This window comes from Stylophora pistillata, chromosome 6 (genome assembly GCF_964205215.1).
Source record: "Stylophora pistillata chromosome 6, jaStyPist1.2, whole genome shotgun sequence".
Lineage (NCBI taxonomy): Eukaryota > Metazoa > Cnidaria > Anthozoa > Scleractinia > Pocilloporidae > Stylophora > Stylophora pistillata.
Genome location: NC_142524.1, coordinates 20843914 through 20862074, shown reverse-complemented (window position 1 = coordinate 20862074; position 18161 = coordinate 20843914). Strand labels below are relative to the sequence as shown.

Here is an 18161-nt window from a genome sequence, read left to right as displayed (position 1 = left end):
ACTATAACGGCAGATGGGCTACTAGACGCCCCGGGCCAGAGCAATGCCATTCAGAGAATGAAGAAAACATGGAAGCCTCATCTGACACCGCCACTGAAGATTATCTACTCAGTAAGTCTGAGGATAACTAACAAATACTTCCGTACCAAATGCCTAGCAGAACCTGCCCAGAATCCCTACCATATAGGGCGAGGGCCAAAATAAGAGCAGGATTTCAAAGGTAAAGGATTTCAAAGATAAAGCAAATCCTTAACAACGCGGAGAAAGAAACAGTAAAGGCGATCATGTGCTTCTATGAACACGAAACCGGTCGTTTAAGACCGAAATAAAGAAAAGAAAATGAGTCAAAACAAAACGGCTGGAACTCTAAAAACTAAGAACTGTAGTACGATCGAATCAACGCAAGTGGCGCAAGCTGAAAGCAAATCAAGACAACTTAACGATTGAGGCAGTCAAAAAATAGCTGTTAATCTACATCTACAGTTGATGTGCGTACTCATTTCAAACAAAAGGAGACAATTCAGTATACACACTATAGTTCCTGTCACCCACAAGCAGTTAAAAAACAGACTTCATAAAAGGAGAGACCCTTAGACTTCTAAGAACAAACTCCTCCCAAACAATATTTGATGAGAAAATTACAAATCAAGCGCATTTGCTAAAGAGACGCTACCCAGAGGACTGCCTCCTCCTTAGCTCAATTGGTTAGAGCGCTGGCCTGTTGTGTGGGAGGTCGAGGTCGATGGTTCGAGCCCGGCCAGACCAACACTCAAAGTCTTAAAATAACTGAGGAGAATGCGCTACCTTTCCATAATATCAAGAAATGGATAGACATTTTAGTCTTCTCGGATAAGGACGAATAAACCGTAGGTCCCGTTGACTGCATCTAGTAATTAAGTTAGTTTGGTTAGACAGGGGATGTTAGAGAACCCACTCACAAGACTACTGTGATGTGGTCTGGGCTGTTTACTGGGAATTGGGAGGAGGGGGCATCTTCAAATAAGTTTCCTTCGATTGTTCGTAAACTGCTGATGCAGTCTGGCCAAAGTCCCCCGAAAAGTGTTGTGATGTGCATTTCATCATATCCACATGTTAATTTGCGCAATATAAAGATTAAATTATTATTAATTATTATTATATTTAGCACAACCCTCTCAAAAATGAATTAAAAAACAGGAAATTAGCTCTTCAACAGAAAAAGAAAAGACAAACCAACGAATCTTGCCTTTTGTTACTCAATATCAACCATCAGTGCCCCTAGAGCAAATTCTCATGAGAAACTGGCATTTAATAGAAACACAACCACTACTGAACGAAATATAAAAAATCCGCTCCTCGTATCTCAAAAGAGGAAGGTCGCTCAAAGACATACTCGTGAGGACCAAACTTTGAATAGGCTACTCTAAACATGCACTGGGGAGTCGTGTAGGCCTGTCAACCCCATTTTATATAAAAATAGAACGGAACAAAATACAAGGAATACAGAGCAGAATAGAAAAGAGTTAAACTGCGAGCCAATAAAGAGCAATTGAGAACAAGAACTAGTAGTTGCCTTTCATTTTTTTGGGGGGCAAAGAGGACACATTTGCTAAATAAAGGTAAAAAATCGCCATTTTGCAAAATACTAATTCTGGCAAAACTACTAATTTGCGAAATACGTAAAAATTGGACGAAAAGGTCATATTTGCTAAATAAAGGTGAAGAAACGCCATTTCGCAAAATAGTAATTCTGTCAAAACTACTACTTTGCAAAACGAGGACATCTTTGCTAAATAAAGATGAAAAAACGCCAAATAGTAATTCTGCAAAAAGTACTACTTTGCGAAATAGATAAAAATGGGCCGAAAAGGAAATATTTGCTAAATAAAGGTGAAAAAACGCCATTTCGCAATATAGTAATTCTGTCAAAATTACTACTTTGCAAAACGAGGACATATTTGCTAAATAAAGATGAAAAAGCGCCAAATAGTAATTCTGGCAAAAGTACTACTTTGCGAAATAGATAAAAATGGGCCGAAAAGGAAATATTTGCTAAATAAAGGTGATAAAACGCCATTTCGCAAACTAGTAATTCTGTCAAGATTACTACTTTGCGAAACGAGTTCTACTATGGTCAATAAAATGAGAGGTGACCAGGCTCTTAGAAATATTGATCATTTTATTAGTGTAAAAAATCGAGTTTCCGGATGGGATTTGAACCCACGACCCTCCGTGATCTAGTCGGATGCTCTAACCACTGAGCTACAGGAGACTCTATGGTGAGCAAGGGTCAATTAGTGGGTATTGACTGGAACCGCATCACGCGGCTACACAGCCAAACATCAGCTAGCGCATAGAAGCTCACTAACAGCATCACGCTGTCACATTAAAGCATCACATGCATTAAAGCATCACATGCAGCCAACCATCCTCCAAAGTGAGCGTGTAGAAATGAAAATAAACAATTTAAAAAATCGAGTTTCCGGATGGGATTTGAACCCACGACCCTCCGTGATCTAGTCGGATGCTCTAACCACTGAGCTACGGTTCCAGTCAATACCCACTAATTGACCCTTGCTCACCATAGAGTCTCCTGTAGCTCAGTGGTTAGAGCATCCGACTAGATCACGGAGGGTCGTGGGTTCAAATCCCATCCGGAAACTCGATTTTTTAAATTGTTTATTTTCATTTCTACACGCTCACTTTGGAGGATGGTTGGCTGCATGTGATGCTTTAATGCATGTGATGCTTTAATGTGACAGCGTGATGCTGTTAGTGAGCTTCTATGCGCTAGCTGATGTTTGGCTGTGTAGCCGCGTGATGCGGTTCCAGTCAATACCCACTAATTGACCCTTGCTCACCATAGAGTCTCCTGTAGCTCAGTGGTTAGAGCATCCGACTAGATCACGGAGGGTCGTGGGTTCAAATCCCATCCGGAAACTCGATTTTTTAAATTGTTTATTTTCATTTCTACACGCTCATTTTATTAGTGGACACATTTTGTTTCGGACGAAGAGGACATATTTGCTAACTAAAGGTGAAAAAACGCCATTTCGCAAAAATTAGTTTCGTTTGGTTTCGTTTCGCAAAATACTACAATTTCGTTTCATTTCATTTCGTTTCGTTTCGCAAAATAGTATAAGCCCGAGAATATCCGGTCTTTCAGACTAGGTTCTAGACTAGAGGAGATTTTTCCGGATTCGTAAATGTTTCCGGATTCATCAATTTTAGATTCGTAGGCGTTTACACTGAAGGATATTCGGATTCATGACCGTTTACACACAACGACAACTCCGGGAACATTCGAAATGGAATGGTTACCAAGCCCAGTGTGCTTTCATCGTTTTATCGCCAAGTAAAAATGCCTCCCTCAAAAAAAGCTAAATTAGATCCATCTGCCACTGAGGCAAATTTGACCTGGACAGACGAGGAAGTTGAACTTCTACTAGGAGTAGTCCGGGCATATTCTGCCCAAAAGGATTATGAAGGTGTAGAATGGGAGAGCGTCAAAAGTAAGTACGGAGATGTCAGAAGAGATTTCCTGGCCTTGTATGAACAACAAGATGGACTGCCACATGATGTTAGCCTGTTTACACGGGAAAGAGTGGCGAGCAAAATAAAGGACATTAGGAAAAAGTACAAAAAAGCTGTTGACTCTGGTAAGAAGAGTGGAGGAGGAAGAACTGTAGCAACTCTCTATGATGTTTGCGATGAAATTTGGGGTGGATGTCCTGCAACTACAAGCCTGGAGCATGGTGTGGACACTGCAGACTTTGAAGTTATTGATATCACTAAAGGTATGCCAGATGTTAATCCTAGATCTGCAAGTTCCCCCTTGATAGCTCATGATCTGACCGCATCTGTAAGCGACGAGTCCTCAGAAATAAGATCAATCAGCCGCCCTGAGACTCCATACAGTACATGCAGTGACAGCCCTGATCAGAAAGACCATGGTCATACCACAGATTCAAAGCAAGTTTCCACAAACAGGAGGAAACTTATTGAGCACATAAAGGAGAAACGTGACAGTAAATTAACTAAAAGCAAATCAGCAGATCAGAAGCACCTAGCTTTCCTAAAGGAAGAATTATCTCTAAAGAAGGAAATGGTTTCTGAAATGAAACAAATGGATAAAGAGTACCAGCAAACCATGGTTAGGTTTGCAAGTGCCATGGAGAATTTGAGTCATTCAGTCTCAAGTGCCTTTGGTATGATGGGCACCCTCTTACAGAGATCTCAACCAAGTCACTGGCAACCACAAATGCCACAGTGTATGGCTCAACAGCAGCCACTCCAAGGAGACAGGGTATTACCCAGCAGGAACAATGATCTGCATTATGTTGAAGGCGATGATTACCAATATGCCTCCTTGTAACTAATATAGGCTCCAGGTTTTCTGATCAGTCATTTTATATGCGTATCCTCTATTGTTGTGTTGCTTCTTAATAGTTGACAGTTCAAGAGAGATCACTCTCACAGTTTTTCTTAACTGTTTATATTTTCCTTACTTAACTTACACTCGAGAACACAGAACTGAGGCCAAAGGTTGTTACTTCTTGAAAGAAGAACTTGGATTTACGTGCTGTACTCATTTGCTGGGCACTGGCCATTAGCCTTATACAAAGAAGGGTACATAAAGGATGTTGTTGTTGTTGTTGTTTGATAGCCTTCAACAGGCCTTTGCTTCTAAAATAATTGCATAGATCTATGAATTTTTTTATTAAAATACTTTTTCTACCATCATGGGTTATCGTTAAAAATAAAAGTTACAATGACATGGAAATGACCAATTTGTTTGCGCTTGTCTTAAGAGTAATAACATTGTTGACATTGCATGGGACAATTTTTTTTGAAGAGGGCTCTGGTAAGATTCATCATAAACAAGCAATAATGTTAAACACATGCAAGTAAAAAGGACATCAAGTATATTTTCCCAGCATTAATGAATTTAGGGCACCTCTTCAATTTGATTTTCTGCTTCATTAGTGGGTTGAAGAGAATTTAATACACAGTTTTTTAACAACAGCGTAACATTTTTATTCACCTTATCAACCTGAATAATCAACAATAGGTTGCAGGAAAATCAACTGTTGCAGTAGGGTATATGTAGATGAGGGTGGGTGAATTTTTCTGTTAACAGAAAAAAAATTACTATTTTTTTAACCCACAGTCTTTGATCTTTCATTCTGTTTGAGATGAGTGGCAAACATGTAAAGCTTCAGTATAATACTCTGTAACGGCCTTGTGCCTAAAACAAAATTAAAGCAGCAATGAACAAAAAATTTGAACTTCAATGAAGACAAAAATGTAATGTTAACAAAGTATGCTTCTGCTATGGATAAGACTGTTCTTATGATTATTATGTTCATGTAAAAAGTCTCTGCCAGTAAACTACAACAGGAATTTATCATGGGGGTAAGTAGGTACATGTACTTATGGTCAGTTAAAACTCTCCTTCCTGAAATGTGAAATTGAAATGGATTTACCATTCACTGAACTATAAATTTACACGTTTAAACTTTTCAGTGTTTTTCTGTGATAAATAATGAGTACACATGTACATGAACAAGTCCATTTCAAAATGGCCTCAGTCAAAGTACTTAGCAAAGATTTGTCGAATATGTTTCCCACTGGTCTCATTGAGTGCTGCTCCATAGCCTGGCGCATAAGTGGGAGGCTGAAACTCTCTTTCATAATTGCATGCTTCTTTAAGCTTTTCTTCTGAGAGTGTTTCACCGTGTACCTCACAGTAATTATGTAAGACAAAACATGCAAATATAACATTGGGAAGGTCATCTAATGATTTGTCCATAGCTCGTCGTAGGGCTCCCCATCGTCCTTTCAACCGGCCAAATGCACATTCAATAACCATTCTGGATGATGACATTCTGTAGCCAAAGAACTGCTCTGTTGGTGTGCTGCCACCATTTGAGAATTCCTTCATGAGATATGGAAGCAACGGGTAAGCTGGGTCCCCTAGTACACATACTGGTACAGCATCTTCTCCTTCTACTATAGTTTTGTGGCATGCTGGAATAGAACCATCCCTAAGCTTGAAATTCAAAGATGAGTTCTTAAATATTCTTGCATCATGCACACTGCCTGGCCATTTCACAACCACATCAATGAATCTGTAATTGTAGTCACAAGTGGCTTGAACATTAATAGATGTGTATCCTTTTCTGTTAATATAATCAGAAGCATTTTCAGTGGGCTCCTTGATTGGTATATGAGTGCCATCTACTGCTCCCATACATTGGGGGAATCCATGATAAACATTGAATTGGCTAACTAATTCTTGCACTTCTTGTTCACTGGTAGGTAGGCGTACATAACTTGGACCAAGGTATTCAGAAATTGCGGCACAAACTCTTCTTACAATAATGGAAACTGAAGAACGTGAAATTCCGAAAGTATTTGCAACTTTCCTGTATCTCCCTTCATCTGACAAGTAGTAAAGAGTGACAGCTATCTGAGTTTCAACTTATATGGGACGCCTCATTCTTGTTGATTTTCTCTCAAGTAGGGGCCTCAGATCTTCACAAAGTTCCATAAAGGTAGGATGGGACATTCTAAAGTTTTCTCTCCACTCGCTAGCTACCATGACATTTCCCACATATTGTCCCACCAGGCACTCGTTCGACCTGGCCTAACCCAAAACTGTCTCGGTCTTCGATCCTGCCATCTACGTCGTCGACGATTAAGTGTGGCTGACGTTAAACTTCCTTCCAATAATAATTTGCGTTTCCTCAGAAATACTGCGGTACACATGATAAAATTTATTGCCTGAACCTGCAACAAGATTAGGCAACCGGAGACCGCCAACAATGTTAGCACCAGATCCTCCATTTTGGTTTCACCGCAAACTCCAAAGATTGCAGGCAGAATAAATATCCGAATTCGGGAAAAAAGCGGTTACACGACAAAACTTATCGCAAATCATCGACTTGGTGCTTTTTTTTTTTAATTTCAAGCCCTGAAATTCCTATCATTCGATGTGAGTTGCTTGAAACAGAATGATTACTTCATTGCAGGACTCCTGTTTGCAATGGCATTTCTACATGGAGGACAAGCGCCATATATATTTTCTATCTCCTTTTCTGTTTGAAGCTATTGTTGCTGACCAAACACCGGAGGTGTCATTGCAATATGTCTATGACTATGAGCTAAAGTGCTCACTCCAAGCTTTGCTTGACGCAGACACTGTAGAGAAAGCAAAGGAAAGCATAGTGGAAGGCAACCCATTAACTGTACTTGACCTGGCTGGGACTTTGGCAATGCCAATAGAAAAACTAGATGGTGTCAAGAAAATGGTTGCTGCAGTTTCAAGGTGGTTTGTTCTTGGACGATGTAAACCAGCCCTTGAAAGCTTCCGAGACGATGTATCCTGATAGTTTTTCAGATGTATCCTGATAGTTTTAAGCCATTTTTCTGTGATCTCCCCAAGAAGTTGACAGTAGAAACAATGGAGAAAGTATTCAAGCCTAACAAAAGCCTCGTTGGTTCTTCAAAGGGAGTGACTGAGAGTCTTGTTTTGTCCGGATGGAGTGACTATCTGCAAGATATAAAAGATGCAGAAGATCAAGAAGAGTCCAAAATCACCTTGAGTGACATTTTGTTCTTCTCCACTGGTTGCAAAGTATTACCACAACGTGAGATGCCTGTCACCATTGAGTTTTTGCATGAGCCAGCAACCCAGGGGCTACCTACCAAGGTTTCCCAGAGTAAATACATGTTCAAACGTCTTCCAGTCATTCATGGTGATTACGAAAGCTTAAAAGCTGATATGGCCTTTGGCATTCTCAATTCACAGGGTTTTGGTACTGCTTAAAAAACATGCAGTGCAGCTGCAGCAGCTTTGGAACAAGTAGATTTCCTAATCAAAACTAATCTTTCAAGAAAGTTGAAGTCGTTATCAGATACAGAGGAGGCACTTCAAGTGGATTATTTCAACAGCATGTTTCATTTTAGTGAAGACTACACAAGAGCACTCCTCAGAAATCTCGAGATACTACTCTAGATGAACCACTTTCACCAATATTCAGTTGCTCCCCATCAAAGGATGCAAGGCCAATGGCAAGCAATGTTGGAGATTTGATTAATTATTTTATAGCAAATTTCAAATCTGCAATTTCTCAGAGATTGCAAACACAGATTATTTCTTATTTTCTCAAGATGACCATTATCCAGAGTGTTGGACTGAACTTTTATAAATACGTCAATGCAGATTTCCTCCCATCAACTTTGAGTGCCATGAAAACATTGTTCACTAACAATAAACACAACTTGATTTACTATCTTAGTAAATGTTTTCAAGATTCAACTCCACGAATGCTTATGAACAGAATGCCCTATGGTTTGTTAGATTACAACATTTGATTCTTTGCTAAGGGTAGTACGCAGAACCTTGGCATTGAAGACCACTATGCTTCATGGCTGGAAACAATGTTTTCACATTTTGGCCACAAGTGGCTGTGCCTTCATAGGGGACCAGCTTGGCAATATGATGTGGACACTCACAGTACCATTGACAGTCCCTTGCAGGATAATGAGTGCAGTACCAGTTCTGTAGGTACATTGGATGAAGAGGACATCATCCAAATTGCTCTACAAGAGTCTTCATTGTCAGTAGATGACCTAAACCTCTCAAATGAAATGTCAGTAGATGACCTAAACCTCTCAAATGAAATGTCAGAAGATTCCTGTTGCAGTACTGAAGGTCAGGAGCCTGAAGATGTGGTACATGTTCTGCAGTTGTGGACTCATGTTTCTCAGCATCAACAACAGAAGATAGAGTTGGGTGTAGTTAACCCTCAAGAAATGGAAAATTTTCATGGGATCCAACCCACAATGAGTAGTAGACAGCAAAATCCTAGAGTGTACAATCCATGGAAGGTTTCTATAATTTTCATGATTTGTTTTCCCCTATAATATGTATAACAACAGAACAAAAAAAATGTGCATTTTTTTATAAAAGAACTTTTTTTAAAAAAAGGAACTTTTACTTTTTTTTGGTCAGTCCCTTAACACGAAGAAAGATGATTTGTTTAAACTATAGCTGAAAATAATGGAGTAATTTGAAAAAACTCATAAAGGCGTATGATAATAATTGTGTGTGATAGGTCTAGGTTTAATAACATCTACATATGTTGTGGTTAATCTTGACATTCAGTAGAAAATTCCAGGTTTTTTTCTTTTTTGTTTTGAAAGAGCAAAGTAAACAATAGGGAGTTTAAGCAAATCACTACGGCTGGCGCTGCTACGGCTATCCTGGTTGAGGAGGCTTGGGGAGAGTACGTCGCCGTAGCCCGCCAAAATTCAACTTTAAGCAACGTGAACTACAAACCTAGTACGGCTGAGAAGTTTAAAACCAATAAATTAAGCGTCTTCGCGGTAGTTTTTGCATGTCTAAAAACTCAAAATGACTTCGTTCAATGGGACGAGGGATTCCAACGTTTGGGAAAAAAATTGTAAGCGATCCTGTGCACAGTGAATGAGTGAATTCAAGTATTTAAGCTTACGTGTTGTAAAATTGCCAGTTTGGAGCTTATAAACACCAAAGCAAAGTTTCTACACAGTCCCTCATAACCCTCGTCATTCCTCGGCCTCAGCTATTTGAATTTCAAGTAGTCTTTAAGGTTTTAAAAGGAAAAGTTAGACTTTCTACTAACGCATTTCTCGCTGCGTTCTCCATGTGCACACTGCTTTGATCCTTCGACAAACCCGGCTGCAAAAATAAAGGCAGATCCACTTGGTAAGGGAGAGCAACCTTGATAATATTTCTGATAAGCTATTTTTAAAGATGTTAAGTGTATTTCAATAGTTAAAATTGCTCAGGAAAATGTATACAGCGAAAAAAGAAGTGAGATAAGTTCATGTACCACAGACTATGCCGAAACTTTCCCACTCGCGTAGAAGGATTTCCCACTATGGCTGGATGGGTACCACTGACATGCGCAATGACTCGTTTCTGGACAATTTTACTTCCGGTAGCCGTAGCAGCGCCAGCCGTAGTGATTTGCTTAAACTCCCTATTACCAGTCTAGGGGTACGGCAGATCCAGAAGCGTATTGCATCATCAGGATTCTACAAAACTGTTGATATTCAAGTAAGTTTTCTTTTTTTTGAGGAAAGAAACAGTGACATTGTTATTACCTTTGTTTGCTTTCATCATTTTGATTAAGGGTTTGAGGTAAAAAAAATCACTGGAGCACAAAAGAAGTGGCTTTGTTACCCAATTTGTTTAAGGATGATCCAGATTTTTGAAGAATGATATGATCTATAATATAAGGTACACATAAGTTAATTTATTTTTCTAATGTTCCCTCTCAATAATATTATAAGAGCCTTTTTTGTCAGGTCACTATTGTTTTCTTCTGTTTAGCTAAGATAACAAAGCAATAACATTATTATCCAATGACAGTACAATTGTACGATTGTAGTTTTTGTTACATTTTGGTGGAAGCACTCAAGAAGGCCAAAGAATGTAACCCACAGGGAAGGTGTTGGATAAAAGCCGATGCTTGTGACGTGAGAAAGGGCTTGAGAGTAAGTATGCGTGGAATCTGGGCTGGTGATGAGGATATGGGGGATGGGTCATTGGGCAGGGTTGATACTGGCGATGGCATAGGACGGATCAGTAATTTTTTCGGAGAGCTGGAAGCTGCTGTATCCGTATTGGATACCAAATACAGTCTTCGTGGAGGAAGATTTTCCACTTTCCAAAGATTAGTACCATTAAGAGTGATGGTCGCAAGGTCCCTGTGAAAGATTCATAGCAAAATAATTTGCTGCCTGATTACAACGCCAAAACTTTCCAATCCATGGCGTGGGGATATTAAAATGGACATGCCGCAGGAGGTGTTTGAATGTGTTTCTAAAGACCTTCTGCAACGTACTAGCTTCGGTCACTGATTTCGGGAAACAAATACACAGGTCGTGTACGAGATAACAGATATGCGAAAGGCGAAATACTTATTCGCTAGGATGGATTTAGATGGTACAAGAGTCGATCCCGCAGTGATTTTGAAAAGGAGTATGGCACCTGTGCAAAATGGCCTGGAGAGGTGTGAGGTGTTAGTGTCAAATGAAAATCCAATGGAGCTCAAATTTAATAAGCCAAAGGAGTTGTTTGAACTTAAATTTCATTACGGATACTGGAATCCAAGTGGCATTCCGCAGCACTGAACAAACTTGACTTGAAAACTTAATACATAATAATATAATAATTAAACTACTCAGATATTACTTATATATTTTGTTCATATTTAATTGATGTTAGGCCCGAGTAAAACTTAAGACTTCACATAAGCCAATCTCATTTGAGGGATTTTATTTGGATTGGCTATTGTGGTGTATTTGTAGAGACTGAGTAGTATTGGTTCCAGTCTCCCCCTACGTTTGTTGTGAGGTTGTCAAGCAATGCCATGTGCTCGTAAGCTGTAAATACGTTGAATACCCTTCAGTGGCGACAAGGATTCCCAAAACCCACACATGGGCTTTAAAGGCAACTCTGTACAGCGTAGAGCTATTCGGAAATACGTTCGAGAAGTCCAAAACGGCTACATTTCACTGAAGAAAGTGTCGGCAGAATGGCAGGCAGACCTCCTTTCAACGAGTTCGATGCTGAAACCGAAGACATCGAGAGTTATTTGGAGCGTCTTCAAGAGTACTTCACGGCTTATGACATCAATGATGATGAGGATAACGCAGCCAAACGTAGGGCGATCTTACTGACGTCGATTGGGAGTACTTCGTACAGAGTATTGAAAGATTTAGCATTCCCGGATGCCCCCAACACGAAAACATTTGATCAGCTGGCGGCACTCCTTCGTGGACATTTTAGGCCTACACGTTTGACGGTAGCAGAAAGATATCGGTTCCACTCAGCTTGTCAAAATTCAAGTCAGTCAATCTCTGAGTATGTGCGAACTTCAAAAAAACTCACAGGGACGTGAGAATTCACAAATGAGCAACTGAATGAAAGTTTACGCGATCGATTTATTTGTGGATTGCACTCGCAACAAATCAAGCAGAAACTTTTATCGCGAAACTTTACGTTCCAAGAGGCGGTGGACACTGCTATTGCACAAGAAGCTGCACACAAGGACGTTCGTAATCTTGGAGGTTCACACAGAGAAGAATCCGACGAACGTGTCAACAAAGTTTAGCGTGACAATTTTCTGTCATGCAGTCTCGGGGCAAGACCAAGCAGACATCGCGGTGCAAACGCCCAAGGCGGAACAAAACCGAAAAGGTGTAATCGTTGCGGTCTAACGAATCACACACAGGAGCATTGTAGATACAAAACCGCAGAGTGTTATAAATGTCATAAAATGGGTCACTTACAATCGGAATGTCGTAGCACGGGGCCTTTTTACAGAAAAGGGGTAGAAAATCAGCACGTCCGCCACACAGATCAGGATCCAGAGGGAACTGAAGATGAATTCCTCGGCTCTATTCTCGGGGTAAATGAATCGTCCCAGGCTAAATTACAGGGCTCAGAGATCTCAACCCCCGCTATTAAGGTCCCAGTCAGGATTGACGATGTTGAAGTTCTCATGGAAGTGGATACTGGGGCAGCAGCGTCTGTTATGAATTACGCGGATTACGAGCGGAACTTCAAATACCTAGCACTACGACCAGTCAATCGCTCGTTCCACGCCTACACCGGCACACCTCTAGACGTTGCAGGGCAAGTCCTAGTTGACGTCGCCTATAATGGCCAGCAGATGACTCTGCCGTTACTCATTGTTCAGGCTAAGTGGCACGCCCCTCCACTGTTTGGCAGGGCGTGGATGACGCAGATCCACTTAGACTGGCACAACTTGTTTTCGCCCTCGCATGGCCAACTAGCAGTGGGGCAGGAAAATGACGAGCGAATTGAGCACCTAAAGGAGCAATATGCAGAAATATTTAAGGTAGAACTTGGTATGGTAAAAGGGGTAACAGCCACCTTGCATTTAAAAGAAAACGCGAAACCAGTGTCTCAGAGAGCCCGCCCAGTTCCCTACGCAATACGGCCCGCAGTGGAGAAAGAACTGAAGCGAATGGAAGAGGAGGGGGTCATAGAGCCAGTAGAGGTCAGTGAATGGGCCACACCCATTGCCAGCGTTCCTAAGACCGATGGGTCGGTACGAGTTTGCGGGGACTACAAGGGTACGGTTAATCCCGCAATTCAAACGGAACAATTCCCTATTCCAACGTTGGACGAGATTCGTGGAAAAGTGTCTACATGGAAGAAGTTCACTAAGATTGATCTGAGAAGCACCTATCAACAATTGGTATTGGATAAGGCCTCTTAACAGCTATGCACGATCAATACGCACAAGGGCCTATTTCGATATACGCGTTTGCCATTTGGCATTTCATCCAGTCCCGCTATCTGGCAACGTTTTACTGAGCAAGTGCTCGCAGGTCTGGAGGGAACTTGTGTGATTATGGATGATCTTTTGGTAGGAGGGGTCAACGATGAGGAACACCTTCGCAATTTAAAAAATGTCTTCAAGCAGTTTCAGAAGTACAGGCTAAGAGTCAAGCTTCCCAAATGTGTGTTTTTGGCACCTTCCATGGTATAATTTGGTCTACGCTTTTCTGAAGGGGGGCTTCAGCCAACGGACGAAAAGGTTAAAGCTATCAGGGAGGCCCCCTCGCCAAGTAACGTGACAGAATTACTTTCCTTCCTGGGAATGCTAGCCGCATTTAGCAACTTTATTCCGAAGCTATCAACTATGGCGTACCCTCTATATGGATTGTTGGGCAATAGACCATGGAACTGGACGTCAAGTTGTGAACAAGCATTCAGCAACGTGAAACAAGTGCTCACATCAGAAACTACCTTGACGCATTACAACCCGGAACTCCCCGTAGAACTATCCATCGACGCCTCGCCTCATGGTCTGGGCACAGTTATAATGTACGTCTATTCCAATGGCATACGTTGTCCCATCGCTTACACATCACAAACGCTTAACAAACACGAACAACGGTACGGTCAGATTGATAGAGGCTCTGGCAATTGTATTTGGATTAAAGCAGTTCCATCTATACCTTTATGGTCGACATTTTACGATCCTTACCGACCACAAGCCTTTAGAGCGGATTTTCGGGCCAAAAATGGCAATTCCATCCCTGGCGGCTATGCGGCTAAAATGTTGGGCAATAATGCTCACAGCTTTTGATTACGACATTAGATTTGTTCCATCCAAACAGAATGTGGTCGTCAACGCTTTATCACGCCTACCTTTGTCGCCAACAGCAGGAAGCAAACACGCAGTGTTAAGAGTTGAAGAGCGTTTGATTGATTCATTGCCCGTCACGCACAAGGAAATCAGTCATGTGACACGGGTAGACCCTGTGCTGTCCAAGGTGCTGGGACTCGTGAGACATGGTTGGCCTCAGCACACTGACGACTTGCGCCTACAACCTTTCTTTAATCGTCGTTTCGAGTTGTCTATCGAGCAGGATTGTTTGCTGTGGGGAGTACGGGTTAACATTCCTACACGGTATCAGAATGATATGTTGGAAGAATTACATACAGGGCACCCGGGGATCGTCCATATGAAAGAGTTAGCTCGTAGCTATATATGGTGGCCTAACATTGATCTGGAAATTGAGCAGACGGTGAGAAACTGTGGTAGTTGCCAGCGGGTTCGGAAATCACCCTCTATAGCTCCACTTGCGCCATGGTTGTGGCCTAGCAACCCCTGGCAACGTATTCACATTGACTTTGCTGAGTACGTAAAGAAAAATTATCTCATTGTAGTTGACGCGCATTCTCGTTGGCCCGAGATTTTCTACATGCCACAAAACACGACAGCAACAGCGACAATCGCGATGTTACAGGAACTATTTGCCAGATACGGAATACCAATTCACTGCGTTAGCGATAATGGGCCGCAGTTTCGCAGTGAAGAATTTGCTCATTTCTTAAAAGTGAACGGTGTGAAACACATACGGGTAGCACCTTATCACGCAGCGAGCAATGGGTTAGCGAAGCGTATGGTGCAATCGTTCAAGAACCACCTAAAGGCTTGCAAGGGCAGCAAACTTTCCATTCAGCAACGTATTGTGAACTTCCTCTTATCCTATCGGTCATCAAGACACCCCACGACTGGCAGAACACCCACTAGCCTGTTCATGGGTCGCGAACCACGAATGCGGCTAACTCTCCTCCGCCCAAACTTAGAAGAGAAGGTCATGGATTCCCAAGCAAAGCGGAAGGCCACGCATGACAAACATGCCAAGTTCAGAGAATTTTACTCCGGGGACAGAGTTTCAGTGAAAGACCTCAGAAAAGAGGACACCTGGTGGCAAGGCTCGATAGCTGAGCGAAGTGGACTCAAGTCGTACATAATAGTATTAAATGACGGCAGAGTGTGGAAACGTCACGTCGATCACCTGAGACGGGATGGCATGGGCAGGTCGGCATCAGAACCAGGTGGAGAGAGAGAGCATCAGGAACAGTCCTTGGAGGTTCCATGGGCTATTCCGGTCAGGTCGGATATTTCCGGACAACCCCAAGTACCACCTGATGCCCAAGAAGGTGTATCAGCTGAAACAGATTCAGCTCAGGATCAAATGCAGGACGTAACACCGGCAGTAACAGCGGAGGTACCAGCGACGGCTCCTCCCTAGTCCGTGGAAGTGGCCCCCACCCCGTTTTGCCGATCTTCCAGGGGGCAAAGAGCTCCGGATAGACTAATAGAGTCTATCTGAAGTAATGCTAGGACTTCCGTACATTTAACTGTTGTCATCAGACATTCCTAGTTGATGTTGGAGTTTTTACATGGACTGTTTGAAATATGTTCTCGGACTCCGTTCTTTGTTGTTATTTCCGTTGTAGTTTGGTCCAAGAAAGGGGGAGATGTGGTGTATTTTTAGAGAATGAGTAGTATTGGTTCCAGTCTCCCCCTACGTTTGTTGTGAGGTTGTCAAGCAATGCCATGTACTCATAAGTTGTAAATACATTGAAACCTTTTCCCTCGTTGAATACACTTCAGCTACCCATTGTGAAGAATAGCTAAAGTTAAGCTTGGCTGGATAACCATCATTGAATTATATATTGAATTGAGTTTGGAGTTTGACTTGGCTTGAGAAAACAAAATTATTATGTTGGGTCCAGCTTGACCTAAGTAAGGTGTTCGACTCGGGCCTAAAAAAAGAAATAATCTAAGTCACATTTATGCTTGACTTCAAGTCAACTGTTGCATTAGTGGACAAATTTTTTTTAGACAGCGCACCAATTTCGAATAAAACTTTGAACCTAACTGTAATTCTGATGGAATTATCTGAGTTCAGGAGGTATCTCTCCACTCGCAAAAGTTTGCTTGATGTACTTCATTAGATCACTTGTGCAAATCTCACACCCTTCATTAGCAGTGGTTGTATTCGGAGTCCACAATGGCAAAACCTGTCATCACAATCGCGAACTCTCTTAGGAACATAAGAATCACTTATGTTCCTCTTCTCACAGCGATAGGCAATGCTGTATGCATCTTTCTCTCGCAGCCATACCACACAGACAAACTCGTGTCTGAACACAGTCCACCACCTTAGGCTCTTTCTGGCATTGCATGTGTTCCCCACATACTTAACCAATTTCACATGCTTTGCTTCTCTACTTTGCATTGAACTCAGGCCCAATCCATAGCCAAGCTTCTGATACAATTTGCTAGTGTGGTAGGGGATGGCTACTCCTACTGTCCAGATGGTAGGAGTGATGTCGGCCAGCAACAAGCAATTGGCATTGAAAAATTAGTGGCATAAAACCTTTAAATTTTCAACTTGCTCTTTGCTCACCTCAACTCTTGAGTAAATTGAAACTGCACCTCTCAGTTTGACACCAATGAATGACAATGTATGGAGTTTCAGAACATGTCCCTTTGAAAGGGTGGGGATCTTAAGAAGTTCCTGGATCAAAGTGCCAAATTCCCAACAGAAGTACTTTGATTCAAGTCCTGTGAATCTATATGAGAATGAAATTCCCTTCTTCCGCTTCTCACTGAACCACCCCAGAAAGGCCTTGTACAGTCTCCCACACTTTAGGGTGTCTTTAAGGCACTTCAGAAATGCAAGCAGGGGGGAACTGTCTGGAAGATCAGCAACTGCTGTTGCTGACTTGAGGTGATTCTGGTGTGTGTAATGCATCACAATGGCAAGTGCAGTTAAAAACTAGCTCTGCCAAGCATTATTTGTGTTATGTAGAGGTTCAGCCTTGAGTAAATCCACATACATTCCCAATGGGGGGAACAAATTCTTGTCTAGACTTGTTTTGAGCTATGAACTTAGTGACCTCATTTCTTTGTTTCCCCATGCTGCCTTGTAGCTTCAGGACCACCAATAGTACCACCTGTGGTTCTCTTACTTGTTTGATTAACATTGGCAAATGGTGAAAAATAAGTTGCACAATTGTTCAGTTCTCCTGAGTGGAATGACATCCACTTCATGTCAGATAGGATTAACTCAAATTTGAACACAACCTGCTTTCCACGTTCAGTGGTAAATTGTTTGCCTTCTACCTCCTCCATTCCTTCTCTCAGATGGTTGGTGTATGACTTCATGAGTGCATGGTCTTCTACGCAATTAGCCCCCAGAAGTAAATGGTTATCATCACAACTTTGAACTCTTTGCAACAAGTTCAGGAAACTAACCCAGTATGCAGTGGCAGTATCATCTTTACCAAATGGTGCACCATCTGCCCCCACTGCCACATACAGCATTCCCTCTTCTCCATTGAACCACTGTAGACAAGGGTCTTTTTCATGGAGTGTCAGGTACATGTCAGCAAGCCTCAAAAGGAAAGGTTTAAGGGGCCTGTACACGCCAGGAGCTGATTCTATAGAAAGCTTTTCTGCTAAAATCTCTAAAGATAAAACCTCACCAAGGTCAATGTTCTTGATATAACTCATCAGAGTTTCATACGGAAGGATCTTGGGAATTTCACAGCTTTGCATAAATTGTGATTTCTTAATTTTCCTTCATTGATCCGAAGATTGTTTCATAACATCATTACTGTTTCATATGTTAGTGTACCTCCGCTTGCTTACCATCCCCCCTTCATACAACACACGCATGCTCCTAAGCTGGTTTTGATCACTTTTTTCATATTCTTGAACTCTCCTTTTAACAATCTTCGGTATAATATCATTCATGCAAACTGCTGAATTAGCAATGTAAGATTC

General features: G+C 41.7%; 1 pseudogene; it reads right to left on the bottom strand.

Annotated features, from left to right (window-relative positions):
* Positions 1-16433: 16433 nt before the first annotated feature.
* On the bottom strand, positions 16434-17933 carry LOC148728712 (uncharacterized; annotated as a pseudogene).
* Positions 17934-18161: the final 228 nt, after the last annotated feature.